Source organism: Neodiprion lecontei, chromosome 2, assembly GCF_021901455.1.
Source record: "Neodiprion lecontei isolate iyNeoLeco1 chromosome 2, iyNeoLeco1.1, whole genome shotgun sequence".
Taxonomy (NCBI): Eukaryota; Metazoa; Arthropoda; class Insecta; order Hymenoptera; family Diprionidae; genus Neodiprion; species Neodiprion lecontei.
The window spans coordinates 3,310,436-3,328,009 of record NC_060261.1 but is presented as its reverse complement, the minus strand read 5'-3'; the positions used below and the strand labels follow the sequence as shown (position 1 = coordinate 3,328,009).

At 41.6% G+C, this 17,574-nt stretch overlaps 1 protein-coding gene across 4 annotated transcripts in view; it reads right to left on the bottom strand.

Moving 5' to 3' along the window:
* Positions 1-17,574, bottom strand: part of LOC107224739 (epithelial discoidin domain-containing receptor 1) — a 143,402-nt gene that overhangs the window by 61,826 nt on the left and 64,002 nt on the right. Inside the window, exon 2 of one of the 4 annotated variants that reach the window (XM_046731156.1) lies at positions 16,829-16,998. The exons of the other annotated variants lie outside the window; for them this stretch is intronic. The gene's annotated coding sequence lies outside the window, so the exon portion shown is untranslated. The remainder of the gene's footprint in view (positions 1-16,828; positions 16,999-17,574) is intronic. 4 annotated transcript variants of the gene reach the window in all.

Genomic DNA, 17,574 nt, shown 5'->3' with positions numbered 1-17,574 from the left:
AATCTAGTATAGTTAGTGAAATGTAACTGCGGTATGAAATTGTCGAAATAGTTTACAAGGAAATGTGGTAGAAGTAACATTATGGTGAAAAAAGTACAGTACAGTATGACATATGTACCTACTCATAGATTTTATGGTTACAGAGATCAAAGCTCATTGTGCTTACCCGGAACTAAGTAAGTAAGTTTATTTGTTTAATCCATCATGCATAGAATTTTAGAAAGGAGTGCGTGCTTCGTAAAGTGTAGGAGGAAAGACGCCAAGAAAAACATCGAAGTATCAGTTTGTTCAGCTTATCGCTCGTGATTCAATTAAGTAGAAATTACGCGGCATTAAGTACAAAGAAAGTAAGTACCCGAAACTATAAATCAACAAACTCATTGAGCTATAATTTTCCGTTAGGAACAATTATTGCAACAAGTGATATTTTGCTCAGTTTACACGTTGAGTAGACGTTGATTCGTAATCAGATCCGGGGATCTTCCTGTAGGTACAGATTTAGGTATCATAAGCGGGAGCTTCGGAAGTGCGCGTAAATTCGTTCTTAGCTAAGCCTGGAGGTTCGTTTTTGTTTTAGATTTTTTTTTTTTTCGTTATTGTCAAGAGCGTGAAAATGTAAGAGGATTAAGTCGTCGCGGAGTCACCGACCAGCAGCTTCGACGTAGCTTATTTCCTAGGGCGTACAAGGCGAGCCCAATTTATCGGTACACGCGTCCAACCGACCGTCCATTAGTCAAAACGATTCCTAACTCGCGCGTCCCGATCGAACTCATGCACGTGGACCCGGAGACCTTCCAAGGACTCGGGATCAAGTCGTGGGAAGAAATACGGATCGAGTCAAGTCGAGTCGAGTCGAGTCTCCGCAAATGTGTATCGGAGGGCACTCGTCCGATGGTTCAAACGAGGTGACAGCTTCTAGATTGGCTTAAAGGTCTCTCGGCTAGCGTCGATTACCACATCGCTGATCCTCCTGCATAAATTTATGTTACCCTATCACTGGTACACGCACAGCGTTCACCAGTAGCCTCGCTCTAGTTGGCAGCAAGGGTATCTCACGCCTGACCGAACTCACTTTGCACGGAACTAGCCTTGGACTTAACTCCATTGGAGGTAAGGTAACCGTACCATTTACTAACACGCTTAGACCCAATTAACTATTGACCCATTTATTTTCCAAAGTTATGAATTGACGGCACTCATTGTGAATTTATCAACGACTAGAACCAATTGCTTCTATTTCGTTACGTACTAGACAGCAGCGCCAAAATATACTGAAAGTGGGATTCACATACTAATTTACATACAGTGGCAAGTTCAAACAATATTGCTAAAGTAGTTGGCTATTCTTCTTCTCTTAATTTATTTAGGCTTTCTACATTGGCTGGATTACTGTTCTCTAAGGGCATGTGTCACTGTGGTTGGCTAGTATATCTGTTGACTATGGAAAGTAAAAAGCAACGTATAATTGATAGGTGCTAACGGTGACGAGCAATAAGAACAAGGAGAAAAGAAGACATGTTCATAGTCGGCTAGATGGAACAATGCATCCCAAGACCATCTATTGCGTGTGCTTTGTACCTTTACAAAAAAAATTATAAAAAATAAACGTTGAAGAGACCACCACCACACAATTGTACGAGGTTTACGGAAGGCGTACTGACCTATTGAATGGAGCGAAAAGTACTGAATCCAGTATAATTGTACCTAATGTACTGGTAACACTGGTCACTCTTACCGCGACGGTTGACTATAAGTGCGATATTTTCTTTGGCTGTGGTTGATCCCTCAACGTTTTCTTTTTCCGAATGCGATTCCGATGCTCCATCGGTCCAATTACCGTATCTGAATGAAAGCACGAGAGTCTCGAATCTATTTCAACGGAGGAGTAATAACTCGACGAGTACCCGGCAACCTGACGGTACAAGCCTCCACTTGGAGCCAGGCATCATTATACGGTGCAGCGTAACATCGATCTTGCTCAAGTAAGCATAAGGAGACGAACAAACGTTGGAGTGTTTAAGAGAATTTGGAAGGCTCCGAAGAGATGGAGTGATATTTTGCGCGTAGTTTGAATCGGGAGACTCTGCCTTGGAAGTCTTCATCTCAAGTCAACCGGTCGCGTTCACCGTGGGAGAATGACAGACTCCGTTGAGAGTGTGCTGGTTCGTTATCTGTACGAAGTCGTTGCTCGGGATGAAAAGCACTCGAGGAAGGTGGAGAGCCGCCCGTCAAGAATAACGTCTGTCAGAGCCTCGTCCAGCTTTCGAATTTCGGTCTGGGTGGCTGATGGCCGGTGTCTTGAGGTTTTGACGGCAGAACAATGCCTCCCAATGATCCAGCAGTCTGTTCTACCCAACGAGTCTGACTGATCTCGACGGCCGGACGGTTTGCTGTCTCCATTACCCACCACCTTAGGCCGCGCCGGATCGCCAATTTGTGCGAAACTGAAGCCGGGGGATGCTAACTAAGTCCTACTAAGACCGGTGCTCCAAAGCCGAAGGACCATGTGGCGTAACTAGCCAATTCCACGATGATTTATTCCCCGTAGCAGGATATTATACGAAGCCTCTGTTACAGGCGTGCCTGGTAAATTTGTAACGTCCCATAATTCCGAGAGCTGTGTTTATGGCCCACGTTTGTATTATTATCGGCCGGGATTTGGGACGTGGAGAGGAAATTAGTAGGGCTCCGCAAACTGCAAGCTCGGTTCGACATTCTCGATATCGACGAAATTCGGTCGTCCTGCGGGCCGACGAGCTTCGCTCGATTATTGGATCGGAAATGTCTGGAAATCCGAATCTGACCGAGGCTCCACCGAGGATGAAGAGAAATCGGTGCAATTCAAAACTGGGAAACGTTTTACAATATACTTGAGCAGTGGTGCTCAAGTAAAGAAAAGGAGTGTAGAGTGTAAGCATGCAAATGGGATTTCAAGCTTGAATCAAAAATATCCGGTAAGATTAGTATACCAGTTATTAACCCTGTACCAATTATTGACCTCTTTTGGTTGTATCTGTTTGAACCTTGGTTCTAAAATTACCAAAAAATAAATGTGTAGTGTCGCACCATCCAGCAATTGGTTCTAGTCATCGAGAAATTCACAATTTGAATTTTTTTGAAGTGAACTTGAGTAAATTCGAATAACAGAAGCTAAGATATCGAGAATTCGAGATAGGAGTTTATGGCTAGAACGTTTCAAATGATTAAACTCTGGTGCTTTTGACGCGCGAAAAATGTTTTCGGACTTGTTTTTCCCACTGGTCAGATCTCTGCAAATTGTACAAAAATATTCAAGAAATCTTACATTAGGTATCGTTGATAATCATTGACGAGTGTTTATAAACCTATTCTTAACCACTCTAGACGTAACTATTTACCAAATGTTATTTCGGTCAATTACTGGATACCTTTATGTCGATAAAAATAATCCGAAAACTATTATAATCGTATGAAAAACACCATAATTTGAAAAGTTTGAACGTTCGAACCGTGACAAACCTTTTCTGAAGCATTTGACGTTGATCACAGCATGCGTCGTGTAAATTCGCTCAAACCCATTTCCATCGCATAGAAGATATGTTGTTTCGTTCGTATTCACTACAACGATCGCAAACACCTTTCTTGGAGAATGTATAAACGGTTTTTTCCTCCTCTTAACTTTCGATTCAAACTACGGATCCCATTCGTTCTTAATGCGCATTCGAAAAGGCGTTGCGACGGCCAAGCGGCGTCGTAAAAGTCCCGGAGATCGTTCGTTGGGTTCGTTACCTCCAGGCAGCAGGGGTCGAGGGCCGCGGCGAATCCGTCATCGCCGCCGTTAGCGACGGCGACGACGAAGGCGACCTGGTGGGACTCGAAGACGCGGTCCCACCGACGACGACGACGACGATGACGAAGACGATGAGGAGGAAGACGGTCCTTCCGTCACCCGCGCTCTAACAAGCTTCTAATGAGGAACGGGTGTTTGTCGTGTTCATCGTGTTCGCCTCCGTTCCATAAGTGAGCACCGAACTCTCCTCGCGCTGCGCTGCAGGTCGCGCGCAATTACCATTTATCACTTGGACTACACGCGCTTTATTCTCTCCTCGTCTCCGTTTCTGATCCTCTATTTTTCCGGACTCGACGTTACACCCTTTTTCACATCTCTTATCCCCCCGCCACACCACCACTACCAAAATCCTCTTGGTTTACGTAGTACGTGTAACACCGCACTCAACTGTTTCCGGTATCCAGTTCTCAGCTTCGTTGTAGCCTTCTTAATTCCGGTTCCTCAGTATACCGTGCAATCAATCTCTTCCTTGGTTGTAGGTATACTTTGACGCAATTATGCGCACATTTTTATATTCTTTTTTTTTTTAACGCTTTTTAAATACTCTGAATTGGTTCGTTTTTCGGACCTCTAGATTAAAATAGCGCGAAATGCAGTATGATTGACGAAAAATCAAAAAAGTCTACACTGTTCTATAACCCTGTGTCGTGTGTTTTTGATTACGCAATCAGCCGTCTATCAGGATATCGTTCTTGGCAATTTTTCACACCCCGCTTAGCAGTGTCGAAAAACTATTAAAAAAATTCACGGAATCAGTTTAACATCTCTACTTGATGATCCGATAGTTTGCAATACAACATTTTTAGTTATTTAATAAATAGAAATTTTTAAACATTAGAAAACATCCGAGATACAGAGAAACCCAAATGTAAGACGCAAGGATATCGTTACGAATAATAATCTTGATGACATGGTGTAGACTGTAGAGGGGTTTCTTATCTTCGTTGAATTAGAATTTCAAGTTAAGAGTTGACAATTTAAAACTAGGATTTTATACGTAATGTTTTCTTCTCAACTTTCAACCCCCCGGTACCGGATCAATGAAATGCATTCTTGGATGAATCAAAAACGCCTAGACAACTGTGTTCATTTTTCCGAATGTAGATTCGGCAGCGTGTTGCCTAGTTGAAAACCGTATCATGGGCAGCAAGTTTCTTATCAGCAACCGCCTTGCCAGGTCTCTACAAACTAGGCAAGCAAAGCAAAAGGTGAAACGGTAAGAAGGGCGGATGGGGGTGGCTCGAGATGGTCGTTCGCCCTTTGCGAGAGGGATAGAGAGAGGACTGCCGGTAATAACCGTATGTCACGAAACCATAAAACCTCCAACTGTACACCAGTATAACGTATACAGTATACACACACCAAGTGCCCATCCACCCACCCGAGGAAGCCTGCGCCGCGGTTTATCGCTGGTACGAAGAAGATTTTCCCGCGTACGTTTATTGCATCCATTATCAAAGGTCGCCGGTCTTGATGGCTACCACCTGTGATGTATCGCAATGCTGCTGCAGAGCGTCTATTAAAAGGTCGCTGCGCGAAGTACGGCGGCCGTTGGGATACTGCAAAAATAGCGAATAACTTTTTGTTGAACTTCCTTTTGAATCGCGCAGAGGGCGCTACTTGGCATACTTGCGGCTTCGGCGAAGCCTCTGAATTCCAGGTGTTATATATGGTCCAACATGGTGTGCCTAGGAGTGCAACTTCTTTTTCTAAAACAGTTTCGTTCTCGCGCTGGACTGGACTTAAGTGGGGAAACAGGTTTAGAACTACGTTCTTTTTAGTGATTTTCATGATTTTTTTTTTGGCAAGAAAGGAATGACAATTAGGTACATAAAAAAACGTAGTCCTAAACCTATTTCCCCCCTCAAGTAAATTCGGTACCAACGGCATGAAAATACCCTAGATTGGTGGTGATTAATTTTTGTGACGTTGAGATCTGCGTGAAAAAAAAAATGAGCGGGTCTTTTAAACTCCGTACACGGTATCGTTCGGACAAGAAAAAAAATTCCCTAACAATATAGGGATTTCTTTAGACAGTTGGTACAAAATTACTTAAAGGCTCTGATCTCGAAGAAAATGGCGTGTCGTAGGAGTTCTATGTACACCATGTATATTCACACCACGGCTAGAAGTGACTCGAAGAAATCGAAGTAGAACCGGCGCCGCTTAAAGCCTCGATTTCCTCACCCCTGTTAATATCACTCCAAGCGGAGTAAATTCAATCCGTTTGTTATAGCGTCTCTGCAGCCGGAGTCGGCGAACCGACTGGAGGAGAGATTCTTCGTAACAGTTATTTCCTTCGTTCATTAACTTTTACGGTTTCGCCGGTTGTTTCCTAGGAGGACGGAGGGTTGGCCGGTTCTCGTTGTTCCTCGACGCTTCGCGAGCCGCTTTCAATGCTCGGCGACCTCGTTACGCCGCCTTATGCCTTATGCCCTCCGTACAACTTAACACTTGTTGAAAACCCGGCTCCGAGGGTATTAAAGGAAGCGCGGTGCAAAACGCTGAAATGGAACTCATTACTGTTTAGTCGAGTAAAGGCGGTAAGGGGGGATTTTGAGAAGGGCGAGTCTGCCTGCGTTTTGTTATAATAATATTTTACGCTCACCACCGACGTCTACCTCGGTCTCGCTAACGACGATGGGTTATTCAGTCGCACGATATCATTCTTTTCATCGCTATTATACTCCCGACGCCATCTCCTCCGCCTTCTTTCTGTACGGTGATTTTACCGTTCGCGCGTCCTGACCGCAGAATATGCCCCGTGCTTCTATCACGCTACGTGACTCGAGTCACGAAACACTTGTCCTCGTTGAAATTGACATGAGAAGAAAGTCTGTTTCATCAATAGATGTATGCAGAGTGAATTTCTAACGACTGCATGGTGTACGTCTTCTGCTAAAATTTAACCCTCACGCGCTGAAATCCGAAAGCGGCTGTTTCCCAGGGTGACCAACTGTCCCTAACCTTGAAAATTTCGACAGTTGCGAATTGAGCCCAACTACCACCGACAACTGTCGATATTTTTGAGGTTACAAACAGTTGGTCACCCTGCTAAACAGCAGCTTTCGGATTGCAGCGCTTGCGGATTATATTTTAGCAGACGACGTGCAATACGATTGTCACGAATACGTGTAATTAGAGTAGTCACGACACGGCGGAGAATTAAAACTGCAGAAAAAAAACGAGTAGATCTTGAAAGGCAAAGATTGAAATCCGAGTACCGTCCTCTATCTATTTTTAATCCGGTAATTGTTTTGCTTCTATAAAATTGAAATCCGATCGAACGTTAATCGTTATACATATTTTCTCGCATTTTAGATTCAACCGTGTAAAATAATTGTGCTTATAATTCAACATATCCAATAAGTAGATATATAAAGCCGCTTCTGCGTATCGATCCCGATACCGACATCTTACCGAGTATCGATGATCGATAAGGTTGACCAGTGTGGGGATAACCTCAATCCGAAAAGAGGGCTTGTGTCAATCCAATAAGTCATTATTCTCGCGGTATTCTAAGGTTAGAATCGACGGTCATGGGTTATGTTACGTTTATCGAGATTGAGTTTGTTACACGCTCGGCCGACTGTGGCGCTGTAGGTTTCTCTGTGTTGCCAACATAACTGTCTGGTGAAAAAAATTACCGATCTCAGATTTATTGTCCCAATGTGTACATACATACGTTATACCTGTACATTCGTAATTAATGAATAGACGCCGTTTGGGCTAAAGCAGCCGGAACGCCCAGCCCCCTCGAACACGCTTGTAATAATAGTAATAGCGGTAAAACAACGGGAATATAATGTAATAACGAGAAGGAGGGCGGGAATATAAGGAAGGGCGGCACGCTGTGCCCGAGTTGGTTTTGCATGTACCGACCCGCCGCAATGCATTCATGTATGGGTGGATGTAGATACACGTGTTCGCAAGCTCAGCATCCCCAGGAACGAGCCGCGGGTCTCTTAGTCGGCGGTTTGCGGCGGGCAACACACAGCGAAGGGTAATTCCCGAATTGTAAGGGTGGCGAGTAAAAAAAGTAAAGGGGAAAAAAATTCGAGGAAATATGTCGTTGGACAAAAATGTGTTGTAGCATGAATTTAAAAATAGTTAGACCAAGGTCCGTTGGAGAAGTTAGACACAGCGATACGTGCGTGAGATATTATCTCTGAATAACCAACCTTTTCTATGGCCTGCGTCAATTCGTAGAGAAGACGCGTAATGTTAAGATATTTAATAGCTCTGTATTCGTTAATAAATATTACTTGTTCCAATACGAATCCTCCTGCGAATATTAATTTTAATCAGACGGGCGATTAACCTCTATTAGAGATACCAAAAATTACTGCCAGTTCCGTCGCGACGTTATAACAGAGGTGGTTTTCAAAATTCTGTAGATGAAAAGGGGGTTTGAGGATCGGCGAGAAAAGTTGGAAGCGCGGCTCTCGTCGGGTTATTCCAACCGCATAACTTTAGGATTAATTAAATTTGACCGTTGTTAAAAGGATTAATTAGTTATACTACTTCCACCGCGATTCTCGTATAATTCTGGAAAGAAGAAGCTCGGCTGAGGGTTGGTAAAGAGAATTTGCACCCCTCTTTGCTGGGCTTTGTAGCCCTACGGCACACGCCATATCTTGGGTGGTAATGAAAGTTGCGGAGGACAAAGATTCGAAGAGAGAGATGGAGAGATTTAAGGAGAAGCCCTGGTCGCTTTACACGTTTTTGTATATATTTCCAAATATCAAAGTCCACGTATCTCAAACGCGAAAAATAGCTTGACTCAATTTCGAACAAAAACACTGCAATGCATTTCTTTATTTCTGTTTCGAATGAATATTTCTTGCGGTGTTTTTTTTTTTCAGAATAGTGTATAGAACGTTATTGTTAAATCCTGTTTCGCATTTCAGATACGTGGAATCTGATATTTCGAGATATATATACGACAAGGTCGAAATCGACCAGAGCACGTTAAAGGTCGAACGGCTGGTAAAATTCTAATCATTACCTTCGAGAACGTTTCTTTCCAAAAATAGGAGGAGAGAGGCGCAGAAAAAAAAAAATATTAAAAAAAAAACCGATCAACGAAAAGGTAAATGAAAGTAAAAGAACATTTAATATCTATATCATATGCTAGAAGCCGGGCAAAATGTAGAGCTACAAGTTTTTTCCGAACTCTTTTCATTTCGTCGTGAAACGCTGTTTCGAGTCGTTCAAGAGTCCTGAAACGAAAGCAACTGATCATGGACACCGTAAAATGAAACCCCTCGGTAGATGATTAGCGATTTTCCACGGTCTACGTAATAGTCCTGTAAAACAAATGAAGAAACAAAATAAAAAAAAAAAATTAAATAGAAACAAAATTCTTATACTCGTTGCACAAAAGTATAACCCCGGAGTGAAAAAGCAATCAGTGAATACGTCTTTCCCCGAAGAATATACATTCGTAGGTTAAGCATGTATATCTGTGTACAAGAAACGCAACCGTTCGCACGGACTTGGAAAGCTGTAGTACCTACACAAAAGCTCGTAGGCTTTTTTTTCCATTTTCCTTCGTGATCCGCGAAGTCTGTCTCGGCGGTAAAAATTGTCCGATATATATATATATGTGGGAGCAATAGCGACTTCGAGACAATGGTGGTTCGGGGGTGGGAGGTGGGGGGATGAAAACCGACGTTGGGTTTTTCCCCACCTGCTGTCCTCCTCGATGTCGACGTCGGCTTCGGCGTCGCGACGCGTACGTTTCACCGACGGGTCGAGCAGCTCCCCGGAGGCCGAGAACCGCGGCGTGATCGATGTCTCTACTCTCCGCAATTTGAACAATGTCGCGCTATATGCGAAGGGCGCCTCGTTCTTGGCATTCTTCGTTAAAATGAACGCGAGACCGGCTACGGAGCTGGATCACAACTCGCCGAGAGAACAGAGAAGATAGGAACCCGCGTTCTTATTTACTATTCAGACGACGGCGGGATGCTCTGCTGAAAGAAGAAGAAGAAGAAGAAGAAGAAGAAGGAGAAGAAGAAGAAGACGAAGAGCGGAACCAGAGCCAACTTTTAAACCTCGATACGACTGCACTTTGGCGAATCATCCTGCAGGACTTATTTCATTCCAGGTTCCCTTCTAATAATTTTTACAAACCCTCTTGTCCCATAGTTTCTTTATTTCTTACAATGAGTTTTTCGAAAGATTCATTTCAACGACTATTGGGATTGTCACTTAGCGATGCGTCCTCTGGTGGAAAAAAACATCAAACCAATTCAATTAGGCTGACAGCTAGTTAACTTTTTTGCCACGTTTTTTCGCACGCGGATAACGCAACAGATATACATTATCGATTGTGTATCATTAATTAACGTGACGCGATTAGTTTGTAACACCAAAAATTGAGATTCCCCTTTATTAAAATTAAAAACTAAGGTTACGTGACGACAAAATAGCGCCGACAACACCAGGCTCTGACGTTGTGAGCGACATTTTCAAAAACTTGTGTATCACAACTGTTACAAGCAACGAAGAATGTAGGTATAAATTTCACAAGGCCTTTACCGTTTTTTTTTTTTTTTTTTTTTATCCATTTTGTATATTGGTATAGATATAAAATGTCACAGAGGGAGGTTTTCTCCATTTTTCTCCGTTTTTCTCCAACCTTCACCCAACGCGCTTTGCGTGAATTATTAAAATGACAACAATAATAATAATGATAACGACGATGATGGGAAAATGGGCGAACGCAGGCTGTCCCCGTTTGTCAAAGCTCGTTCAGCGTCGTATATTTTTTATTATCGCCTAACGACGCTAGCTCGCGTTGGTCAGATACCTATTTATTCGAGAACGTCCGCTTGGCACGGGATGCAGGACGATAATTAGGGAATAGTGAACGGATGAATGGTGAGAGCTGAGCCCTCCAAGTTGAACCTACGTTGCGCGGTCGGTGACTCCGAGTTTCTGAGAAATAAACATTTCCACTTCATCATCCGGCCGCATATTCTTCTTATTATTACCATTCTAGTAGTACGCGCGTTATATTCTCCTTCTCTGCTGGCCAAAGTTGTGAAATCATACAAAAACCCGGGTGATCAATGATCGACGCGTGAGCTGTACGTGCAGACACGTTCAAAGGTCTCGGAATCAAACGATCAGTCAGTCAGTCGGCAGTCCTGGCATTAAATGCTTCTGCCTGCCAATTATGATCGAGAATCGATGAGAGATTAGGAAAGAGAAAATCTCGGTGAAATAACTTTTATACGTTCGTTATAAAGCGATCGCACACTGAGCTGAAAATAAACGATGCGTCGATTAATCCAACTCAAAAAAAAATTCAAACTATGAATTTGAATCCAAAATTTCGTAAAGTTTAGTACGTAGTCTGAATAGCGGAAAAGTTTTTCGATAATTTATAGTTTCGTTTAAGAATATTTTTCAATTTCAAGCAAAAATATTCATTCTTCTTTCACTTATGATATCAGATCCGTACTTAGTAAGTAAGACGATGATAATAATTGACACTTTAATGAAATAGATCGTGAGGAAAAATAATCGGATTTGTAAGATCCGAAAAATTAATCGGGGAAAAATAATCGATTATTTTCGATAATTCTTTGGCCGTTTAACAGGCTGCATAATTAATTGTTTATTCCCGTGCGTTTTCTAATGCAGGATGTATATTTACGCAATTACATTATAATTATATACGTAATGTATATGCAAGTTATGTTCTTGTCCTATGTGAATATAATTTACTGTCTATTCGGTAGACGTTAACGAGCATTCGGACTCGGCGAGTTTCGGATCCGGGAATTGACTCCTTCGTTCGCTTTCTTTGCGATCAGAGGAGAACCGTCCGAGAGGAGATGGAATAAGGAGAAAAATGGTGATGCCCTCCATCAAACCGCGTGCTTTTATATGCGGCGCGCGCCTCGAAGCCCACCCAAAGCCCCATGTAACGTTTAAAGTCGTGGGAATGGTCGTTTTCTTGTTTTTTTTTGTTTTTTTTTTCCTACCACTTTCCTTCCGCCTCGTGTTTTTAATCTATCTCCTTTTCAACGAGTCTTCGAAATTACCCAATCAAGAATAAAGAAGATGAAAATACACGTGATGCGCGTGTTTATACCTGCGTCTCAGGACCGCCGACGACGTTTTTTGAATCGTAAATTAGCGAAAATTATCCCTCTCGAATAGAAGGATATTATGAGAAACGAAAATATGCCGGATCAATCGTTTTGACCGACGATTGACGGACCAAAAAGAGCTTGAAGAATGCTCGAGCACTTTGTTCTGGCGTTGACATAGAAAGAAAAAGAAAAAGAAAATTTCGGTCGTTTTGTTATCGGCAAGATGAATGATTAGGCCCAGAAATTATTTGAGAATTTTTTCGTAGTGGGAGAATTGAATACTGACATATTACCAAAATTCTTACCAAAAACCACCAAAGCTCAATGCTCGAGAAGCTTATAAAATTTCAAGTCTGCATTCGCTGTGCAACAAGGGCAAACTTTTAACTAACTCGTTTCTTAAGTAAAAGTGACTATTCTCCAAGAACTTTGATATTGATAGAGAGACACGAAAGAAAAAGAATTGACAAAAAAGTTTTGAATTACTTACTTTACGATACTTTCAAAGAAGCTCCGTTCAATTTCATCGTGCGCAAAATCGTAACGAGTTGAAAAAATTGATGAAAAAAAATTTACAAAGGTCCGCTACGGGATTTGCTTGTAACGTATGGGAAAGAATGGATTCTGGATGAAAAAGGAACGTGTAGATGGGAAAAGTATAACAATAATTGTGGTTAAAAAGTAAGTCAAAGTTGAAAAGTAAATTGTCAACTGTGCATAATACACGTACCCACACACCTGGGTATCATCTCGGCAAAAATGTGCGCCAGGTGGGCCAGGCGACAAGCCAGTTCGATAGAACACCACCGTAATACCAGGACGAGGTTCGCGTCGGTGGTAATCGTCGAATAAAAGCGACGCGAGTATAGGTAAGGTATATATACGGGCAGATGGCTGGCTTGCGGTGTGGCCATTAGCTAATGGGTCCCTAACGCTGACGTGAGCTAGAGCCGGTTCGACCAACGCTCGCGAATCCAGCACGATGGCCAATATCGCACCCAAACGTCGGTTCTACACTGCAGCCAAAATTCCCTCAGAAATTCTCCACCGAACGCGTACCGTCATTTCACGTAGTCTGACAATCAGTACTGTTGACGTGTAGGACTCTACGTTTTGTAAAAGACGTTCACACACCGAGTCGGTGAAGTGCGATGAGAAAAACTTCCGAAGGTCTGCAAGGTGATGGAATTTTTGTCAAATGTCAAAAGCTCGGTCGTACATGGTCTGGAACATCGTATTTTTAGTGAAGCTCTACCATTGAACTCGGCGAAAAGAAGCTTATAAAACAAACCAACGTCCTGCGTCTCAATTGGAACATCACGACCGTTGACATGTGGTCTGTACATTTTATGGAAGACGTTTGCAGTTCAGTCACTGAAGTGCAATGAAGGAAACTTCCGAAGGTCTGCAAAGTGATGGAAGTTTTGTCAAATGTCTGAAGCTCGGTCGTATACATGGTCAGAAACATCGGATTTTAGTCAAGCTCTACCATTGACTTGGAATAAAAGAAGCTTATAAACCAACCCAACGTCCTGCGTCTCAATTGGAAGACCATGTGAACTTGTTACGAATGTATAAAAGTCATCGGTAGATTCGATGATATCCGTGCTGCACCTGGCGTCTTTTTGAGTTGTGAACAATTGATGGTAAAGAAGCAATAATGTCGATAATAGTGACGGAGTTCAGCGGACGGTTGGATACTTTCGAAAGTAGGTACGCGTAGAAGGAGGACTGTCAATAAACGAAGCGCAGGTCGTACGTGGCCTGAATTAATACTCCTACGGTGTGTACAAATAATCCCAAAGCGTTCTCATGGTGCAATGGTGGTACTCGAAGCACATGCGGTGTAACAGGGGCTTGTTTTTGCCTCGTGTGTGTGTGTGTGTGTGTGTGTGTGTGTGTGTGTGTGTGTGTGTGTGTGTGTGTGTTGCGTATGGAACGCGGCAGATGACGAGTTGTTATGGGTAGCTGGAGAGACGTTCCATGGTACTACGGTTCCATGGTATATGCTGTAACAACTTGTGTATAATATTCATACGCGCGATGCATGGTAGATAAGACAAATAATCCGGCATTATGCATTAGACCGGTCATAAAACATGGATGTGGTCCACACTGTACACCCTCGTTCACCGGTGCGCGTTTATATTATACGCGCGACTCGTAACACATCTGCTGTATGAGATAACGCGAGCTGCTCGACTCACGAGCTGTTTACTCCACCCCCGGAATCGTCGTTCTCCTCTCTTTATCCTCTCAACCCCCTGTTGGAAGAAGGAGGGTAAAAACGTAAAATAAACAAATACGTCTATGAACCCACTTACGCTCTGTATGGTTCTCTAAACGTAAACGTTATCCAGATGCTGATCCACGCAATGCACAAGAGGATTCCTTTCTTTATTTACCTTTTAATCTCTTTCTTCCCTTTCTTGAAACGAGTGAAAAATCTCCGTCCCAGTTGCCAACTTTCCTGTATATGTTACTTGTATAATATATACATTATGCATACTTTTTTTCACTCGACGATATCGCGGTGATCAAAAATTACAAAGAACATTTTAGATATTTGTATAAAGGGGTTCGAAGCTGATTGTTTTCACTGCCCTGATTTCACTCGGGGAAAAGCAAAAATCCCCTAGAACTCGGCTCTCGTATTTCTACAACGGTCCTTGATTTTAATAACGGTGATTGATTTTCAGTAATGAACAATTATAAAGAACATTTGGGTTTTCGTATAAAGGGATTCGAAGCTGATCGTTTTCTGTCCTGATCTCACTTAGGGAAAAACAAAAATTCCCTAGAACTCGGCTCTCGCATTTCTACAACGGCCCTAAATTTTTCAAAATGTAAGAAAAAATTCACTACCTCAAGACGTCGATTAACTGTTGACGTTTTTATGACAATTAGAGAGGTAACGAGACGTCCTCTCGAAGTTACAGGCGTACCATTTTCGTTCTCGCGAATAAAGCAGTGCGGGCCATGGGGTATTTTTCGTCTGGTTATCTATTACTCCGATCTCTCCATTCCCTCACCCCCCGTATCCTTCACCTTTCATCTTTCATCTCCCACTTCGCAATCAACTTTTCCCTCTTTTTTATCCCTTATTTTCTCTCTCTCTCTCTCTCTCTCTTTCTTTTCTCAGCAGAAACTTGTGCTTTTCTTGCAGCGATCCGCGGTCTATGAAATACAACAGGTTGGGGAAAAATACAAAACAGACTTTCTACGCTTTCACTCGCTTCTCGTATTCTACTTATATATTATAGGACATAGTGTGGGTCCATGCATTCTCCTTTAATCGTGTAAGCACAGACGTTTTTCCGGTGCGATGTTTTCACTGTCCAAGAAAAACACCGAATGCATGCCTTCCTACGCGTAAATTATCAAACGGGCCAACTGCAGGGGTTTACACTTGCTACGTATAACATAAACATACAATTGTTTATGATTTACCGTTCAGAGAAGAAAAAACAAATAGAAAAAAAAAATAAATAAAAAATATGAACAAATAATTGAGAACGGAATAATTTTAACCAAATATCTCCTTATCTTTTTCTCCGTTTGAAAAACCGAGATTTAAATATTGTCGTAACGTCTTTTCTACCGCCTTCTACCTCCTCTACTTTTTCGCCTTGATTTATTTGCTTACATCTTTTCACTTTGAAAAACCTGCAACACTCTTCTGCAGCTTTTCTGTTTCCGTTTGTTTCTTCTCGTGTATTATTTCACCGTTTACGTATAAAGTGCACACCGTCTATTAAGTCAAGGCTAACGATACTGCGGAAAGCAACACAGATGCACTTTATCTTTTAAAAACAATAATCTGTAAAATTTACAGTGGAAAAAAGAAACAGCCAATTAAAATTGTTATTCGTTTTTTCGTACTTACGCGAGAATTCAACGATTTTGTTGAATTTTAAGGGGACCCGCAAGTCAAATTTTATCCCTACCATACACATATGCTGGAAAGCCGATGATTTTTTCTTTTTCATGGTTTTGGATAAGAAGTGTGACGTCCCATGTCGGAAAATGATTGTACACGAATATACAAACCGCATTACTGTGAAAGTTTGTTTACTTTTCTGTCTCACTTCTGCTACTTTCATTACTTCTAGAATTATATTTCATGATCGTAGACGTCATAAAACATGAAATTGAAGAGCTTTGGTAGTACGAAAAACGGCTTTTTAGTGGTTTTAATTTATTTAAAAACGTAAACGTAAACTCCTTAATTGCACAAATATCAACCAGACAATAATTCACTACAATCAGAATCCTCAGATTGTTTCAAATCTCCTTTCGACTATTTCGAACAACTTCGCGCATGGATTTTCCGACACTCTTGTTCGTATCAAAAAATATCAATTTCGAAAACAGCGAAGATTTTTCCTGAATTATTTTTCATCACGGTGATGGTACAATCATTTCTTGTTCAAAACCGTGTACAGAAAAACAAAAAAAAAAAAAGAAAAAAAAACCAGCCGCTTTGCAGCATATACGTATAATCGTAGGGCTAAAATTTCACTTACGTATCTTAATTTGTAAAAATTCCGTCAAGAAAGGAAATAAGAAATGAACGGAAACGGGGATCACGGTTAATGTTAACGCTAGAATTAAGGTTTAGGGTAAAAATATTCCTTTCACCTCCAATATTGAGACTTTCAATATATATATATATATATATATATGTATACGTAAGGCAGCCACATTTCATCTCGCGAATATACGCGTATACAATATGAATACAGTTTGGAATGTATAACCGTCAGGAATATTCATCTTAACCGGCACACCGCCGACATTTATCGCCGTCAAGCCGCATAATACGTATATGTGTATATATATATATATATGTACATGTGTGTGTGTGTGTATCTACACACGTACGTACTTATAACGTATGACGGAAAACGTGTGCCAGTTCCTGCCTCCCGTATCGGTAGCAATATGGCCTGAATCCCGGCTCAGCCGCATTCGGCTTCTGGAAATTCATCCGACGGCACCCTTAAAGGGCACCTTCTCAACCAAACCCTCGTCAATGCCTTGGAAAATCTAGAGAGCCTGGTAGAAAATTTTTTTTCAAATACAAGTATTAATATGAATCGGTGAATGAATAACAATTGGCAGAGCGTTAGACCTCCACGGTGACAACTTACAAGTTACAGTCGAAAGTATTTCCGGGATTTTCTCTGACTGAAATTTGAAAACCACTGTTGCAAATTCGGCGATATCTATGATTGGCATATTAGAAAGAGAGGATAGGTAAATTTTCGAATTACGAGTAGCGGCGTCCCGAGTTGCCGTGTTTAGTTTAAAAAGTCCTCATGGAATATTGAATCGACTAAAGTTAAGAAAAACATTTTTTATTACAACATTCTTCTTGTGTAATTAAATTTTTAATGAAATAGTCTTTTGTAGGGTAAAAAAAATTTTCCATAACGATAGCGAGTAATAACGCTGGCAAAATCGTCTGTGATGAATTTTGAAATTTATTTTCTTGGCAAGACTTCGAAATTACAAAAAAATGGTGGCTAAAATTTGAAAAACTTGGATAAATGGACGATATTTGTTTCATTGACGCAGGAATAAAAGATTTATTTTTTTGACACGGACGTTGGTTCGCCTTGTAGAGAAAGT